Raw genomic sequence first — 17414 nt, 5'->3', positions numbered from 1 at the left:
CACTGCGAGATCCGCCGTGACACCCAGTATGGAAGCTAGTCCTGGGCCTGCGCGTCCCATCCATGACAGCTTGTGAGGTCCCAACCATAGTTATTATGTGGTCTATGCAGTGACCCTCAGCCAGGTCTCTACCATGATACCTCACACGGTCCCTGCTGTAGTCGCCCGCAGTCCTAACAATCACAGCAATGACACATCGCAAGGTCTACACACAGTGGTAGGGCGACCAACTGGCATGGGTGCAAATTCAGGACGGTGAGTGTAAAACTTCAGAACAAAGGGTCAAAATTCAGGACAAAAATTCAGGACAGGATGTCAAAATTCAGGACAAATCTTAGGGGTAAAAGGTAAGTTTTACAGGCACATCAGAGGAGGTCGCACAATAGTATAAAAGCAAGTAAATAGACAACCACTTAAGTACAAGTCAAAAGAAGTTTATATTCGGTTGAGACAATCGTGCACTTCACGTTTTTAGGTCTCGCATGACCCAGCGCATGCGCTGGTCTGGCGAGACTTATTGAAAAAGTGCTACCAGGCCAGCCTAGTGCTACAGTGCATGTGCGCTTTACCGTGCGGCCGCTTTGATGTTTGATCGTGATCCCGCACGGCCGCTTTGCATAGCCAATAGGTCTCGCTTTTGGGACCTAATAAGTATTTAGTTATGCAACTGTTGCATGGCTAAAAGCTTATGAGGTCCCAAAGGCGAGACCTATTGGCTATGCCAATGCTTGTTTAAGTCTGGCAGAGACTCTTCCTGCATCTGAAAAAGATAGAGTGGCAGGGCCCATCAACTCTTAACGATGGGCCGCAGCTGAGTTTGATAGCCTGTATCCGAGGGAGATGCTGGTTGTTAAAAGCCCTGAACAAGGAAGTCAGGTCAGGGAGCTAAATGCAGACCTCGCAAATGTGCTTGTATTGGCCCTGTATTGTACCTGGGGAGTGTAGCAAGTGAGTTCGACCATTTCTGAAAAGTTTGGGGTGGTGGTAAAATACATATGTTTCTCCTAGAAAATGGTGTGCTTTCCATCTGTGCCGTTTGTCAGGCAGGGTAGCTAATGATCCCTTCCTCCATCCACTCCGAGTAGCAAGCCCCTTCTCCTCAGCCTCCCACAGGCGAGCATGTCAATGCCAGGACTCCTGAGTAAAGGTGTCAACGAAGCAACAGAAACTTTAATGTTTGCCACTGTTTGGCCCTCATAGGGCAGACAGTTAAAAATACTGCTGCACCTTCATCCCACACATTATCTTGAGCAGCTCTTCAAGCACACCAGCCCTATATTGTGACCTCCCACACTTTAGTCTTACAAACTCTCTATTACAATGTAACAATGATCCTCATTTGAGTCTCCAAAGGCAACACATCAAATGTGCTGCATTGAATGACTACTGCTCGTGCCTCCCCATTCACATGACACACATTGTATGCATTTGAATGGTGTCTTTGTGAAACTGTAACCTCTTGTAGAAAATCTGCCTTTCTGTTTGATCACCCATCCCAGATTTCGTGCCTTTTTGTGAACCCTACTTTTGTTGTGTCTAGACTGTGCACTGCGACACTGATATTCTGTGCCAAGCTGTATGTGCTCTAGCCCTAGAATTGTATAGGTAAAATAATTTTACCTAGTTGGACTATTTAACTTTCTTTGTGGTCATAGTAGATGGCACAAAAATGCACTTATGGCATAGGAGTTAAATGCCCTATGTTGGCTGCAGTGTATATTTTCACCACCAACATATATGACGAAAATATATGGCTACAAGAAGCACCTCTGTGCTCTGGCTGAACTTCAGTTTCAGACACTGCAGTATCTCGGGTAAAGGAGAAGTACCTTCACCATGCAGGAAATTATTTTTTACATATTGATCAGTCATCCTCTAAAGAATGCTTTGTAAGCCCAGCAGTCAGGGTGCCTAACATAGATAAAAGTGGCAAAATATACATTTAAAAAAATGTGCCATGCTATATATTTGAAAAGTGAGCCCTCATAGTGACTAAAGGCCTGGAAGCTGTTTCACTGTGTAGGTCCAGCTGTGTTTTTCATAGGATAGGCCTAGGTGTGCTTAAAATATTTAATTTTCTATCTCCACTTGAGAAGATGCTAACAAACAGCTTCTCAGTTATTTCTTACTTAATTTTAAACATTTGGTTTAATGGTGAAATCTGATTTTCGATAACTTAAGTAGAAAAGTGAGTTTATAAAAATGTACTTTTGGCTGGCTGTACAAGAACTGGCTCAAAATTAGTCCTTCCATTGATCACACCTCCAGAGTTGGAATATATATCCTTGTCTGGAAAGGTTGGTAACCTTGGCTCAGAAGACAATGGCCTGCCTCTGAGCCCAGGAAGGATAGGTGTTAACTGTAGACCAAATACCAGGGATTAGATATCTGGGACAGGACAGGAAGAGTTGGCAGAACAAAGGACAGCCTTAGCTCTACCTCTTTTGACTTGGAGATGCTGGAGAGCTTCTACTACTCATTCCCAGGATCTTCCTAGAAAGACAGGTTCCATTCAGAGTTGGGGACAGAACCCGTTTAGACCATGTCATGTGGGAGAAGAGCTCATCTAATCAAGGGAGTAGCTAATAAGCAGAAGGTTCTATTATCTTGAAACAGACTCCTGGATCATTTTTAAAGCAAGGCAATTAAAAATGTTGCAAAAGTAAGTGTGGGGACAGTGAGAAAATTTGGTTGGGTAGCAGAATTTCTCCAACGATTGACTAGTGCACATGGTAAATTTGCCACCTCAACCACCACTTCCTCAGAGCTTTCTTGAACCTGAGAAGACACCACCTGAAGAAGAAAGCCTTGGTGGAAGAAACTGCACTCTCAACTCCTTCTAGAAGAAGAGGACTTTAAGGACTCAAGAATATTTCTAAATACTACAGGCACCCAGGGACTGGAACTACTCTATAGATCAAGTGGTGGGCTTCATATATCCTTGCTTCAGGGTCACAAGAATGAGAAGTGATCCTGACTCCAAGAGTGCCCTGCTTTCCACAATGGATTGGACCTGCAGAAGACGTGGCTATAGAGAGACTCAGGGCTTAGAAGCCTTCCCCTAGGAGCTAGGAATGACCAGAAGGAAGTTTCTCAGCAGTTAGAGAAAAGTGAGACTGTAAGAAATTGGGTTACTGGTTGATTGGGGTGTGAGCCCTGGACAAGCAGCAACCACAATCCTTGTCAGGGTGAGGTACAAGCCAACACTAAATTAACCTCTGCTCAACCCTCTGCTAGTTTGGCACAAAGCAGTCAGGTTTAACTTAGAGGCAATGCTTAATGTATTTGTGCAACACCTCAAACAGTAATAAAAATGAAAACACAACACAAAAAGGATCCCACACCAAATTAGAAAACTAGGGTAATTTTTAATAAATAAAACAAGACCAAAATGATAAAAATCCAATCAGTAGAACCGAAGATATGCAGTTTTAAAGATTTCTGTGAAAATAGTACCAAAAAGCACAAAGTGCCAACTGTGTATATGTGGTTGCGCCAGACTGGGTCAAAGTTACAAGATCAGGTCAAACGTGATGCAGCATAGGCCAGCTACAGGGACCCTGTTAGGCTCTCTGAACAGAATACCTTAATCCTGGTTTGCGGAGCATTGTGAGGATCCACGTTGAAGATGCATCGCACAGCTGAAACGATATGTCGGTTCCAAGATGCAGCGAGGTTGCAATGTGAGGGCCTGCGCCGTAGTCGAGGAGCTCATCGACGGGTCTTGCGATGCAAAGTCCGGCATCTAGGATGTGGTGCGCAGTCAGGGCGATGAGTCGGTTCAGAGAAGCTGCAAGGCTGAGATGCAGAGTCCGGTGTTGTCATCGAGGCTGCCGTCGACAAGGGAAGCGAGGGCTTCTGCCAAGGATGCGTCACGTAGCAGTGGTTCCGATGGACTGCAATGCGATGTGTCTTTGTGATGGGTCCAATCCACGCAGCAGCAGCGAGGCGTCGGTTCTGCTTAGGTTTGCACTGTGCATCAGGGGAGATCCGTTGGTTCTGCTGGATCTGCAGAGGCCGAAGAAGCACCTTAAGCCCACTTCCAAGGATCCAGGACTGCGATAGCACCACTTGGCAGATTAGACTCACAGATGGTGTCAAGGTGCAGGCTAAGAGTTGTTGGAAGCCTGTTGTGCCCCTGAGGCTTCAGATCAGAAAGCCAGTCAACTAGCCCTACTAGTCTCTCTAGGTTCTGAGTTCAAGAGATACAGGTCCCGTCCTTCTCACCCAGGCAAGACGGCAGCAGGTCATCACAACAGGGCAGCAGTCCTTCAGATTAGCAGTCCAGCAGCATGGCAGTCCTTTTAGCAGTACAGCAGTCCTTCTTCCTGGCAGAGTATCTACAGGTGAAGAAGTGTACTGAAGAGTTGGTGTCTGAGGTCCAGTATTTATACCCAGTTGTGCCTTTGAAGTGGGGAAAAGCTTCTAGAGGCATGACTTTGAAGGTCACAAGTGCCCTGCCTGCCTGGCCCTGGCTTGAGACTAACTACAATGGGTGTGCAGCCAATTGTGTGTCGACAGGACACAGCTTATTCAAGTGTAAATTGGGTTGGGCCCAGCTCCTCCCTCCCATCCTGCTAGTGATAGCCCATCCAGTCACACTTAAGCTCCCCATTGTGTGTGACTGTCTAGGAGAAATACACATAGCACAATTGTCAACTACACCCAGTCATGTGACCCACAGACACGCTGCAGGCACCCAATGGCAAAGGCAAAAAAATGCCAACTTTTAAAAGTGACTTTTTCAAAATTGTAATTTGAAATCTGACTACACCATAAGTTAGGATTCTTCATTACAATTTCAGAGGCACCAAACATGAACTGGTTACCTATTTGTGAGAGGGATGGGCAGAAAAAGAAGCGAGGAGTCTGAATGTGTTTTTTAATGATGGCGTATTTAATTATATAACAGGTCCAGATGGTGGTTTTGAGGGTGAATTGTCATAGAAATCTTCTTTTTTCAGTTCCTTTTTTTTCTCTCTCTTTTCAGGTCGTCTACTTCGTTCAGGAGGGTGTCACCAGGAGGCTCAAAATAAAAGGAGAGAAGTACATGGTAAGTACACATTCTTCTGTCTGAACTGATCAGGATTGTTACCTTCACCCCACCTGTGAAATCATGCCAGCTCAGTAGTGTCGGAGGGAAAAATAATTAAAAAAATAAGAACGACAAAAAGAAAAAGGATTCTTTGGAGACTATTCCTACAATGTCTCCCTGTTTCTGTCTGGAAATCTATTCCTTAGAACAACTCTTTGAATTCTATTTCTTAGAATAACTCTTGGACATAGTATAACCATTCAAATAATTGTTAGAGGTTTAAATAGGTAGATTTCCCTTTTCTGGGTTTCACCCTTCTGACCTAAAATATTATTTCTCTAGCAGTTCGTTACCAACACAAAAATAATTATTCAGGGATCTGTTTTCATTGGTTCTCAATGTGAATGGGAGTTGTTATGTCATGTTATGTAATGTTAATGGGGATTTGTAGAGAGCACGTTTACCAACAGGTCTCTTGGCGCTGGGTAGTATATTTCCCTTTTGGAGGCACCGTTTTGGAAAGGTCAATATCTAGCTGTAGGCTCGGGTGAACAAGCAGGTTTTCAGTTTTTTCCTGAAGCGCAAAAGATCAGTTTCTAATCTCAGCGGAGGGGGCAGAGATTTCCAGAATTGGGGACCCTGTGTTGAAAAGTTCGACCCTCCTATCCGTTTGCGTCTGAATCTAGGCACCATCAAAAGATTCATATGCATGGATCTTAGAGTGCGCTGTGGAGAGTATCTCAGAATTCTTGAGGTTATATATTGCGGGCCAGTATTATGTATAGCTTTAAACAGTATACATCCAGTTTTAAACATGGAACGATGCTCCACTGGGAGTCAGTGGAGTTCCATATTTATTTATTTATTTATTTTAGAAGTTTTATATAGCGCTGGCTGGACCAGAAGTATCAGAGCGCTTTACATGAGTATACATTAGTTACAGTCACAGGAACAAAAATCAGCAACAATCAACAGCAGTGAATAATACCAGGTTACAAAAGAGAGACGGTTTGTAACTATACAAATACAGGTATAAGATCAGGAGAAATTTACAAATCTAAAAGGAATGATAAGACGAAGGGTTAGGGTTAAGACCCCCAATATTTGTTAAGGAGGTGCACTTGGAGGTCCTTTTTAAAGCTGAGATAAGAAGGGTTGCATCGCAGGTCTTTGGGAAGGGCATTCCATGTGCTAGGGGCATTGCCAGAGAAGGAGTCCGATTGGGTGGATTTCTTTTTTAACGGGTGGGACAAGGAGGAGAGCGTTCGTACTTCTCATAGCTTGGGAGCTGCCCGCTATACAAAGTTTGTTGGCTAGGTAAGGAGGCGTGTTTTGGTGGAGGGCTTTGTGAGTAATTCAAGCATTTTTGTAGGCAGACCTGCCTTCGACAGGGAGCCATTTAAGAGTTTATAGGACTGGGTAGATGTGGTCGAAACTTTTGCAGTCGGTGATGAGTCTAGCTGCGAGGTTGAGAACAGATTTGAGAGGAGCTAGGTGGATCTTAGGGATTCCGGTGAGGATGGCGTTGCCATAATCAATTCTCGAGAGGACCAGGGATTGAACTACTAGTTTAAAGTCTTCAGATGGAATAAAGGGCTTGATTGTTTTGAGATGGCGGAGAGTGAAGAGGGATCCTTTTGCTGAAGTTTTGATGTGAGAATTGAGATTAAGGTTATTATCAATGAAGATACCAAGAGATTTGACTGAGTTGGACAAGGAAAGAGAGCAGTTAGGGCATTGAGGTCGGAGATCCAAGTTTGGATGGGGAGAGAGTTGGATTTAGGGGAGAAGAGAATGTTTTCAGTTTTTTTAGGGTTCAGTTTGAGATGATTTATTTGGAACCAGGATTGAATCTTGGCGAGGGTGTTGTTGACTTGTAAGATATCGGCGTGGGTTTTGATCTTGCGGTACAGTTGAGTATCATCAGCGTAGAGGTGGTAGTTGATTCCTGCGTGTTTGAGGATGAGGGTGAGGGGTTCCATAAAGAGGTTAAAGAGAGATGGCGAGAGGATAGATCCCTGGGGGACTCCTTGGGATACTGGAGTGGGGCTAGAAAGACAGTTGTGAATTTAGATTTGCTGTGTTCGGTGTTGTAAGTAGTAGACAAACCATTTGTGGGTGGTACCATTAAGGCCAAAACGATCTCTGAGAACATTAAGTAGTGCAGAGTGGTTGACTGTATCAAACGCTGCAGAGAGATCAAGGAAGATGAGTAGACACGTCTCGCCATTGTCAAGAGAGTGATGAATGTCATCAACAATATTTAGCATGGTTGTTTCAGTACTACAGCCTTTCTTGAAGGGGGTCAAGTAGGTTAACATTTTCAATGTGTTTGTCAAGTTGGAGCAGGACACATTTTTCGAGGGCTTTAGAAGAAGGGGGAGGTTGGAAATGGGGCGGAGATTATTTAGGTCATTGGGGTCGGCATTGGAGTTTTTAATAATGGACGAGATTTGACCAAGCTGAAGAGAGATAGGGACACATCCCGTGGCCAGGGAGGTGTTGATGATTGTGGTCCAGGATGGTGCAATGATGTGTTTTAGGTCCTAGATAAGGTTTGAGGGGAGGGGGTCTTTAGTGTGGGAGGAAGGCTTAAGTTTAGAGATGATGTTGAGAACTTCACATTCAGTGACGGGGAGGAAAGAATGCCAGGATGCATTATTTTTTAGTAGTGATTTAGAGTGATTAGGAGTGAGAGGAGAAGTAGTGGGTGGGATTGGGGAGAGGTTCTGGGGGCGTGTAACAGTGGGTGTGTGTGTCGGTGGGGTAAGGAGAGGTGGAGAAGCGGGCATGTGAGTGGGGGGATCGGGGGTATGGAGAGAGCGGTGAAGGGTTTAGAAGTAGTGTCAGGAGAAGGAAGAGGGCTGGTTGGGGTAGGAGTAGAAGGAAAGGATTGGTCAATTTTGGGAATTTTTTCAGCGAAGAAGTGGGCGATTTCATCACAGCTAGTAGTTGAGGACAACAGGATAGGCAGTGCGGTGGAGGTTTGGTTACAAATGATGTTGAATAGTTCTCTAGGTCTATTTTTGGCCATATCGAGTTGGGTACGGAAGAAGGATGCCTTTTCGTAAAAAATGTGTTTCTTGTATGCTGATCTGGCTTCTCTAAAGAGTGTTAGGTTAGCAGGAGAGGGATGATGCCTCCAGGTTCTTTCCATCAGTCTAAGAGAACGTCTTTCCTTATTGAGCTCAAGGTTAAACCAAGATTTGGAAGGGATGTTCCTTTGATTTTTAAGTTTGGTTGGGGCAATTTGGTCAAGGACATCGGTGACGGCTTTATTATAATGCTCAGTAAGATCATTAGCATTTTGAGAGGAAGGGGTGAGGCACATTCGGGCTTGGAGTTTGGACTCATGAACACCAAGGGGGATCTGTTTAAGGTTTCTGGTCAATTTCTTTGGTTTGATGGACTGGGTCGGGGGGGAGAGGAGACGTGGTAGAAATGGTGAACAGTATGAGGTGGTGGTCAGACCAGTCAATAGGGATGATGTTGGTCAGGCAGGCCAGGTCCTTATTGGAGATAATGGTGTCTAGGATGGCTCCTTTGGTGTGTGTAGGGTAAGTTGCTGGAGGTCATTGATCTCGAGAAGATTGGAGAGGAGGGTGGTTGTGGGGTCTTTGGAGTCATTTAGGTGGAGGTTGAGGTCTCCAAGGAAGAGATTTCTAGAGTTGGATATAGAGGATTGGGTGAGAAGGTCAGAAAGTTCATCAATGAAGGGATGAGGATCGCCAGGAGGGTGGTAGATGTTGTGCAAATGGATAGGGAGGGAACTTTTGATTATTAGTTTAGCTTCAAGGTATTCAAAGGAGGAGTGGTCTGAGTTGCTAACTATGGAGAGCTGAAGTTCATGTTTAAAGATAATGGCTAAGCCACCTCCTATTCTATCAGGTCTGTCGTTCTTGAGGATAGAGTATCCAGGGGGGAGAGTGTGTCGAGAATGCTCGTAGAGTAGTCATTGAGCCAAGTTTCTGTGAGGAACCCGATGTCAATTGATTCGCTTAGGATGGATTCAGAGATTTCGATGGCGTGTCGGACAGCAGATCGACAGTTAACAAGCATGCAGGAGAGGGGTTTGGGAATGTGTTTAGGGGGAGGGCAGTAGTGGATAGTGGTAAGTTGAGGAGGGAGAGGAGGGGATTCTGTTGGTCCCAAGGATGACAGGGATGGGGATGTGTTTAGGTGGAGGGCAGGAGTGGATAGTAGTAAGTTGAGGAGGGGGTCTAGGGGAGGAGGGAGAAGGAGGGATTCTGTTGGTCCCAAGGATAACAGGGATGTTAGAGAGGTGGGATGGGGGGTTATTGATTGCTAAAGTGGGCAGGTATGAGTTGCATAGTTCAGAAAGGTTGGAAGGAGAGAACTGGTTCGAAGTGCGGCGAGGCCTGTGTAGATGGCAGCGGAGTGGGGTAGTATTCCGAGGAAGATTATAGTTAGAGAGGAGTTTACAGTTGGGAGGGGGGACCTTGCCCGGAAGAGTGGGGAGCTAGAGGTGAGGGAATTAAAATCTCCTCTAAGTCTGGAGAGTTCCTTCGTAACCTTGAGAGATCCTGTTCAATATTGAGTAGATTCTGGGTTAAAGGAGTGGGGGGGAAGAAGGGGAGTGGGAGGGCTGTTCTGTGTTGTCACTGGAGGGAGGTGGTCTGTTGTGTGTTGGGTGTGTGGTACCAGTGGGGGAGGGATGAGGAGAGATAAGGCTTTGAGGTGCAATTTGAATGCCTAAGCTCTTGATCAAATTCTTGGGAATGGGTGTAGGGCCTAGCTCTGATGGCCAGTAGGCTGGCGTACAATGCGATGGTTTATTATTCGGGATGATAATTTCAGTTTTCTCGAAATTTAGTTTTAACTGGTTATTGTTCATCCAGTTTTTAATGAACAGCATGGTATTTCTCAAAAATTCCTTGGAGGTTGTAGAGTTATCAATGGAGAAGATTAACTGCATATCGTCAGAATATTTGTATATCCTCACCCCTAACTGATGAAGTGTCGATATAAGGGGGCGAATGTATACATTAAAAAGGTGCGGGACAGCGAAGAGCCCTATGGTACTCCGCAGTTCATGCTGACTATGCCGGATATGTGTGGTGTGAGCCACACTGGTTGTTTCCGGTCCTCTAAGAAGAATCTGAACCAATTTAGGGCCGCCCCTCTGAGACCTGCTGCAGCAATGCGTTCTATTAGGATGTCATGGTTAACGGTGTTGAATGCTGCAGACAGGTCTAAGAGTATCAAGGCCTGAGTGCCGTCCTCATCCACCTTTCCTTTGAGGTCATCAATGACTGATAGGATGATGGATTCAGTGGAGTAGGATGAGCGGAAACCTGCCTGGTGGGAGTCTAGAAAATGAGTGCTTTCTATGAAAGTACTAAGTAGTTTGGCTACATCTAGCTCTAATAGTTTGGCTGGAAAGGGAAGAAGGGATATAGGCCTGTAGTTTTCCAGACATTGCGGGTCCATCCCTTGTTTTGTTTAAGTGGGATGATCACTGCTTCTTTAAAGGCTGACGGAACTGTCCCTTGAGCTAAGGAAAGATTCAGTAGGTTCAGGATTACCTCGGGAAATTTAGAGAAGATAGATTTCTGTATATGGGGTGGGCAGGCGTCTTTGGGGAAGCCTGATTTTACTTTATTAAGTAGTGCTGTGAGCTGTTCTTCATCTAGGCAGGAAAAATTGTCCAGAAGAACCGGGTTGGGGTTTCTTGCCAGTGCTTCTACACCCTTGTGGCTGGTATCAATAGAGTTTGGGATTTTTTTGATTTTGTCAATAAAATGAGAATTTAGATCATTACATAATTTCTGGGTTGCAGTGATCGGAGGGGGCACGCGGTCAGGGTTAGATAATTCCCTAACGGTGTTGAAGAGGTCTTTAGTCTTGTTTTTTGAACTTAATACTTTATTTGTGAAAAACATCTTTTTTGCCTCCAGAATAGCTTTTTTGTAGGTCATTAGAATTGATTTTTAGTGTTCTCTGGAATCTACTGAGTAGGTGCTTCGCCATTTCCTTTCTGCTTGACGTGTTCTGAGTTTGACTATTTTTAGATCGCTGGTAAACCATTTAGTGGCTTTATGCCATCTTATCCGAGAGTTTTGAGGCTGTAGAGGCGCATGGATATTGAGGGCGTTCAGTTGTCAGTTGGCAACATCTCTCTCAAAGTTATCTATGTTGTCCAGGCTTTTGGGAGGCTCAAGGTTCAGGGTGTCACACAGGGACTCCATATTAAGGCGATTCCAGTTCCTGTGTGGGCCCTTTTGGCGGGATTTTGGGCGTAGTGATGTCACATAAAGTGTAACTGATTCCATAATATTATGACCATACACATGGCTGGATTACTAAGTTCTGAAGAGTAAGATTGATAGACCAGACTTGGTCGAGTGCGTGGCCTTTAATATGCGTGGGTGCACGGACCTGTTGCGTGAGATTCAGACTTTGTAGGGACTCAGTCAATCCTTTAGCTACCTTGCCCCCTTCTACTTCATTTACCCAGTAGTTCATGTCACCAATTACCAGAATTTTTTCATAGTCCATTGTCAGGGACGCAATGCAATTTGCCAATGCTTCAGGGAAAGCCGGCATTACTGACGGTGGAGTTGAGTCCACGTATTATATAAAGGGGCCGATATGAGCCTTGGGGTCGTGGTTAGCGTTACAGTGGCATGAAAGAGAGAAGGAAAGAAAAAAATGCAACCCTATGAAAGTATGTATGAAATTAAGCTTGCGACCCTTTTCTTCCCTCAACTTGGCCCTCCCCTGTTCACTCATCAGTCCACTCCATGGGCGCTTCCTCGGGTCCCTCGCCTTCAGTTCAGGACTCGCCTTGCCAGTTTCTTTTGAAATTCTCGAGCCACGCGTACACAGCTTTTGTGTTCTTCGCTTCTTCCGTGTACCTCGCTGGCTGCTAGAATCGTCTTCTTCCTCTCTCCCCGACCCGCGATTGGTGGTTTCCTGTTCTCCTACCAGGCAACTCCTTGATTGGTTCTCTGATTCCTCCGCTCCTCCTCCCTCCTGTGTGGGACAATGAGAGTCAGTTTTTAATTTCCTAATCAAGATTTCTTTTATCTTGGTTCTTCAGGTGCCTCGCGATTGATGGGACGGCGTTGAGAAAGACAACGCTGGATCTGGAGGTAAGAAGGGGTCCCCCTGACTTTCTTCACACTGTTCCCATTTGGTATTTACACTTATACAATGGAATAAGGTAACTCAAATGTTATCCTATGGGAGAGGTAGGCCTTATAGTAGTGAAATGAATTTTAAGAGTTTTTCACTACCAGGACATGTAAAACATAAAAGTACATGTCCTATTTTTTAAATACATTGCACCCTGCCTTCTGGACTGCCCAGGGCCTACCTTAGTAGTGACTGATATGCATTAAAAAGGAAGGTTTGGGCATCGCAAAAGGTTTACTTTGTCAAGGTGAAATAGCAGTTTAAAATTGCACACTCTGGGTGCAATGGCAGGCTACTAAAGTGGGTGGCATAAATAGTGCTCAGGCCCACTAGTAGCATTTAATTTACAGACCCTGGGCACAGGTAGTGCCACCTTACTAGAGACTTCCAAGTACATTAAATATGCCAATTGGGTGTAAGCCAATCTAACATGGTTTAAGGAGAGAGCAAAAACACTTTAGCACTGATTAGCAGTGGTAAAGCACACAGAGTCCAAAGGTCAGCAAAAACAGGAGGTATGAAGGCAAAAAGTTAGGGGGAAAACCACACCAAGGATGCCAGGTCTTACAGAGACGTAATTATTATTTCCACCTCAATGAGGACAAATCCAGAAATGTTGCACCATAAGCAGGGAAGAAGCCAGTTTTGTCCTGCTCAGAACTTTTTATCTGCACTATAAACAGGTTTGCGGGAGCCCTCACAGTAATGGTATCTGGCCTTATGAACTGTCTGGCTACAACTTCCAGGCTTACCCCACTTAAGGATTTCAACTTCTAAAAACGTGACTAAGTCAAAAGGTGGAACCTTGGACTGGGGCAAAGTGGCAAATCTATAACAATGATGAAGCACCTTCAGAGGCCAAGAAATCTAGCTTAGTCACATTTAGAACTTTTTGCTCCCAAACCAATGGCTTCAGCAGGAGCTCGACAATGGAGTATTTGATTTCAATAACCTCAGCAACCATTGTCTTGGATCGTGTCCTGCGGAAAGATTTTGACTTCCATTTTAGACACTAGGCCCGCAGGTAAATGTAAGAAAGTGGATAATTAAGTTGAGTGGGAGAATACCGACCTCGGGAATAATACCAACTCTTGTCAGGGTGAACCATTAAAGTGACTAAATAAACCTAAGTTCAACTTGTGATAGCAATGATACAGAGCAGACAGGCCTAACTTAGAGACAATGTGTAAATTAGGCATCAGATGTAAAAAAAACAGTAAAGTCGAAATGCAAATCAATAAAACTACCAAACTGAATTATAAAAATTGAGTACGATTTATGGAACAAAACAACTCCAAAATCCAATAAGAGAAACTAGAGATATACATTTTTAAAGTTTTAAGTAGGAATAGTGTCAAGAAGCATAAGGTTGTAATAATAGTCAGTGGTCAAGGCAGACCAGGACCTAGGCACAATTTGAGGATGCCCACGAAGAAGCTTGGGCTGGATACATCAATCAGGTTCATCCTGGTCAAAGATTTTAAATTCAAACTGAAGTCCTTAAAGTCCCAATCCACCATATGAGTGCACTTCTAAAGTCCACCAGGACCTTAGGGGGTCACTTAAGTATCAGACAGAGGCCAACAGCAGAGTCCAGTTCAGGTCCAGTCCCGATTGATCAGCAGGGCAGTTGCAGTAAAAGTCCTCTTGTAGGTTCTTCTATCCCTGTAGCTTGAAAAGAAGGTCAGCTTAACAAACCTTGAAGTCCACTTCTATGCCCTGGGTATGAGAATGAACAGGTAAAACCCTTCAGGGCTCCTTTCAGGCCACAGACAGCAGGTCCAGGCCTCTTCTGTTGTTCCTCATGTTCAGCAGTTTTCTGAAGTGGATGCCTGGTGATGCCACATTTATGCCTGCTGCATTCAAGTGGCTGGGTGTGACTCCTGGGCATGCCATAACGAATGGGTATACTTTCCGGGGCTAACCCTACCCACTTTGGGCATTTTCAAGATGACAAAAGTCTTCAGACACACTAAACCTGGGTTCTGAGGGTTGAGGTTAGTGTGAGTAGTGTACTATGGTAATCCTAGTGAAAATCCAATTTGAGGCAGCAAAAGTACCCCCAATGAACCCAGAGACAGATGTCTGGTAGAACAAAAGTAGGGTTTTCCAGCAACCTGACAAAGGATACACAAGAACTGTTTTGTCATCCTGTTTCCCTACTTTTCAACTGCACAAACACTGTTATATAAAAAGCTGAGAGACAGACGTCTGGTAAGGCAAAGGAGTCTTAATCAGTACCCAGACAGTGGATACACAAGAATTGTCTTGTCGTCTGGTTCTCTTCCTTTCAAATGCCCCCAAGGTGTTTTATGTAAACCCAGCAGACCTGTCAAGCAGAATTTGGCACTGTAATGTCAAAGAAGATCTCCACAGCCCCCACCCAGCATACTCTGTGAGGGTCAGAAGAGACATCTCTACCCTTTGTTTGCTCATGGGAAGCATGTCACACCTTTTTTGACACCTATTCAAATGAAATGCTAATAATAACTGGCTGGAAGAAGTTTGAGAAAAATACAAATTAGCCTCTAGGAACTCCAGGCAATAAAAATGCAACTTATCGATATGCTACTTTTCCTTAATATTTATTAATAATCAGACTTCATTGACTTAATGGGAGGCTTAATTGGATTTTTAATAACTATTAAAAATAGCTGTTTAAGTATTTTTCAAGCTAGTCCCCTTCTCGAGATAGAACGTTTAATCCGTACTCTGGTTTTCAAAATAGGACATTTAGGCCTGCCGCAGTAAAACATTGCATTTGGGTGTTAGTAACTGTAAAGGCATTTTAACATTAAATGTCTACATGTCCTACTTTTAAATACCATGCACCGTACCTTGTGGACTACAACACCTCCAATGGGATGACTTCTTAATATTTAAAAGAGAGGTTTTGACCTCTCAGAAAGGCGTATTTTGACAGGTAAAATTGAGTGTTTAAACTGCCACAGTCAGGCTGCAAAGGTAGGCCTGAAGCCATGTATTACACTGTCACTGTACTGGATGGCACAACAGGTGCTGCAATCCACTAGTAACAATTAACTTCAAGGCGATGGGTACATTTTGTACCACATACTTATAGGTAAGTTACATAAACTAATTGGGAACATGCCAATTCGACGATGTTTAAAGGGGGATCACAGGCACTTTACCATTAGACAGCAGGGTTAAAGTGCACAGAGATCTAAAGCCAGTAAACATTTCTGGTTCAGTGAAAGCCAAAAAACTATGGAGCGGCCACGCAGAAATCGATAAAAATGTATCTAATCTTTCTTCTATCACAGTAAGCCTAAGGTTCTGCCTAGGTCCTGGTCAACGCACACTGCAATTTTTCAATGGTGTTTTACTTATCTTAGGCACTTTTGGGCTTAAAACTTTGAAAACAAATATTCTCCTTTCCCCTTATGCTATTTTAATGATCACAGTATCATTTGCTTGTTTCATTTTTCTCATTTTTTGTAAATTGGTTTGTGAATTTTATTTTGTTATGCTCTTTATATTAAAAGTTTTGGTACTGCTTCAACTTAACAGATACTTCTCTAGGGATTGCCTGCTGCTTGGGCAGTCTTATGTCAGTTATGGGGTACACTTTTGGTGTTCCCCACTTCACTTTAAAGCCAAACTCTAAATCTCTTGGTCAATTTAAGTCCTAGGCCTCAGCGCACTCACTGGATTTCATGAGTATTATGACAAAATAAATTGAGACTACCAGACTCACTCACAGTCGGGTAACTCATGACAGGGATGCATGTACATCTAGCATGCAGGTGACATTCTTGTTTCAACATGTTGCAAAGGAGTCACTCCCACTATGACACCTACATTATGACACCAGCCAGCTAGTCTCAATGCCTTCATCTTACACATGTCCATTCTGTTAGATATCCCTTAGACTATGAGACAGAATGTACAGGGTTTTAGCCCCTGTGCTCTATATTCTGAACACTTAAAAAACGTATGTTCCAGCCCATGCTAGTTCAAGGCAACATTGGCCTGCACCAGAGTACAAAAAATCCAGCTCATGCCACAATTGCTTGAAAAGGGCTGGGCTGTCCCTTGCATTCAGAACTATGGGGATTTTGATTCTGCAAACCCTGATACATTTTTACTTCCAGGAAGGCAATTGCCTAAAGAAATTAGAAACCCCTTCACTTCCCCTCAAAGTCTGTCTTCTGTTGTGGACCCACAGGTAAATGTATCTATTAGTGACAGCCTTATATGAGAAGTATCACTTTGACATTACGGAGATGGAAAGGTGACAGCATCTTCTACATGGGAGGGGCATCCTCTGGTCAGCAGTGGTGGAGCTAATAGAGGGGTGAAGGAGGCCATAGCACTTCCTGGCATGCTCTGCTGTTTCTGAGGTGCCCCTAGCCTGGTGCCTGATAAGATCAGCAAAAGGGCTTGCATTTTACAGTTTTACAGCACACCAGCTATCCAATTTTTCAAATGGATTGTTTGCATTTCAAATGTAAAAAATGCATCACAATAACTGTTGCCTGATTTGCTTTATAGGGCCCTAGTTGGGGTTAATATCTGGGACACATACTAAAAAAACAGCTCTTTTGGCAATTGTGTATTACTTGACACTGTGTACATTCAAAATTCAGTTGATGTATGCACATGGATATCAGCTCGTGGGCATGAGACGAAAGTGGAACTTTACACAAATGAGCCAGAATACATCACACTTTCTTGGAATGAGGAAAAAGGCGTGACCAACCATTATGAATTCAAAAACGATATGCTGCCCCCTCCCACCCAAAATCCATGTCTTAGGGATACATACATTAGTCTTATGTCAGTTAAGGGAAAAGCTTCTGGCATTTCACAGTTGACTACAGAGCCAGGCTCTGGGTCTCATGGTCAATTTTGGGACTAGACTTCAGCGCACACACCAGATATTGTGTTCGCTGGGCCAAAAGAAAGTCCAGATAGAAGTTTTACTTGCAGTTGGGTAACTCAGGGAAGAGGTGCATGTCCATCTACCATGCAGGAGACATTCCTGTCCCAGTAGAAGCCCCTTCCAGATGAGACCAAACAGAATCTTACCCACCATTGAAGAAGTCCAGCGCTAGATCGACAAAATCGTTGGGAATGCCCATCTGCATTCTTATTTTGCAGTTCGAACTTTGGTTCCACAGTGAAATCTAGAACTTGCAATGAGACAGACCATTTAGCAACTTGGAATTCCCACCCTTTATAGCATTGAGTGGCTTTT

At 44.0% G+C, this 17414-nt stretch overlaps 1 long non-coding RNA gene across 1 annotated transcript in view; it reads left to right on the top strand.

The window, feature by feature from the left end:
• Window positions 1-4995: 4995 nt before the first annotated feature.
• Window positions 4996-17414, top strand: part of LOC146862377 (uncharacterized) — a 71616-nt gene continuing 59197 nt past the window's right edge. The window contains exons 1-2 of the long non-coding RNA XR_014978435.1: window positions 4996-5053; window positions 12099-12150. This is a non-coding gene — a long non-coding RNA (uncharacterized LOC146862377). The remainder of the gene's footprint in view (window positions 5054-12098; window positions 12151-17414) is intronic.

Source organism: Triturus cristatus, chromosome 2_2, assembly GCF_964204655.1.
Source record: "Triturus cristatus chromosome 2_2, aTriCri1.1, whole genome shotgun sequence".
In the NCBI taxonomy this organism is placed as follows: Eukaryota; Metazoa; Chordata; class Amphibia; order Caudata; family Salamandridae; genus Triturus; species Triturus cristatus.
This window is presented reverse-complemented; position numbering and strand designations above follow the sequence as displayed.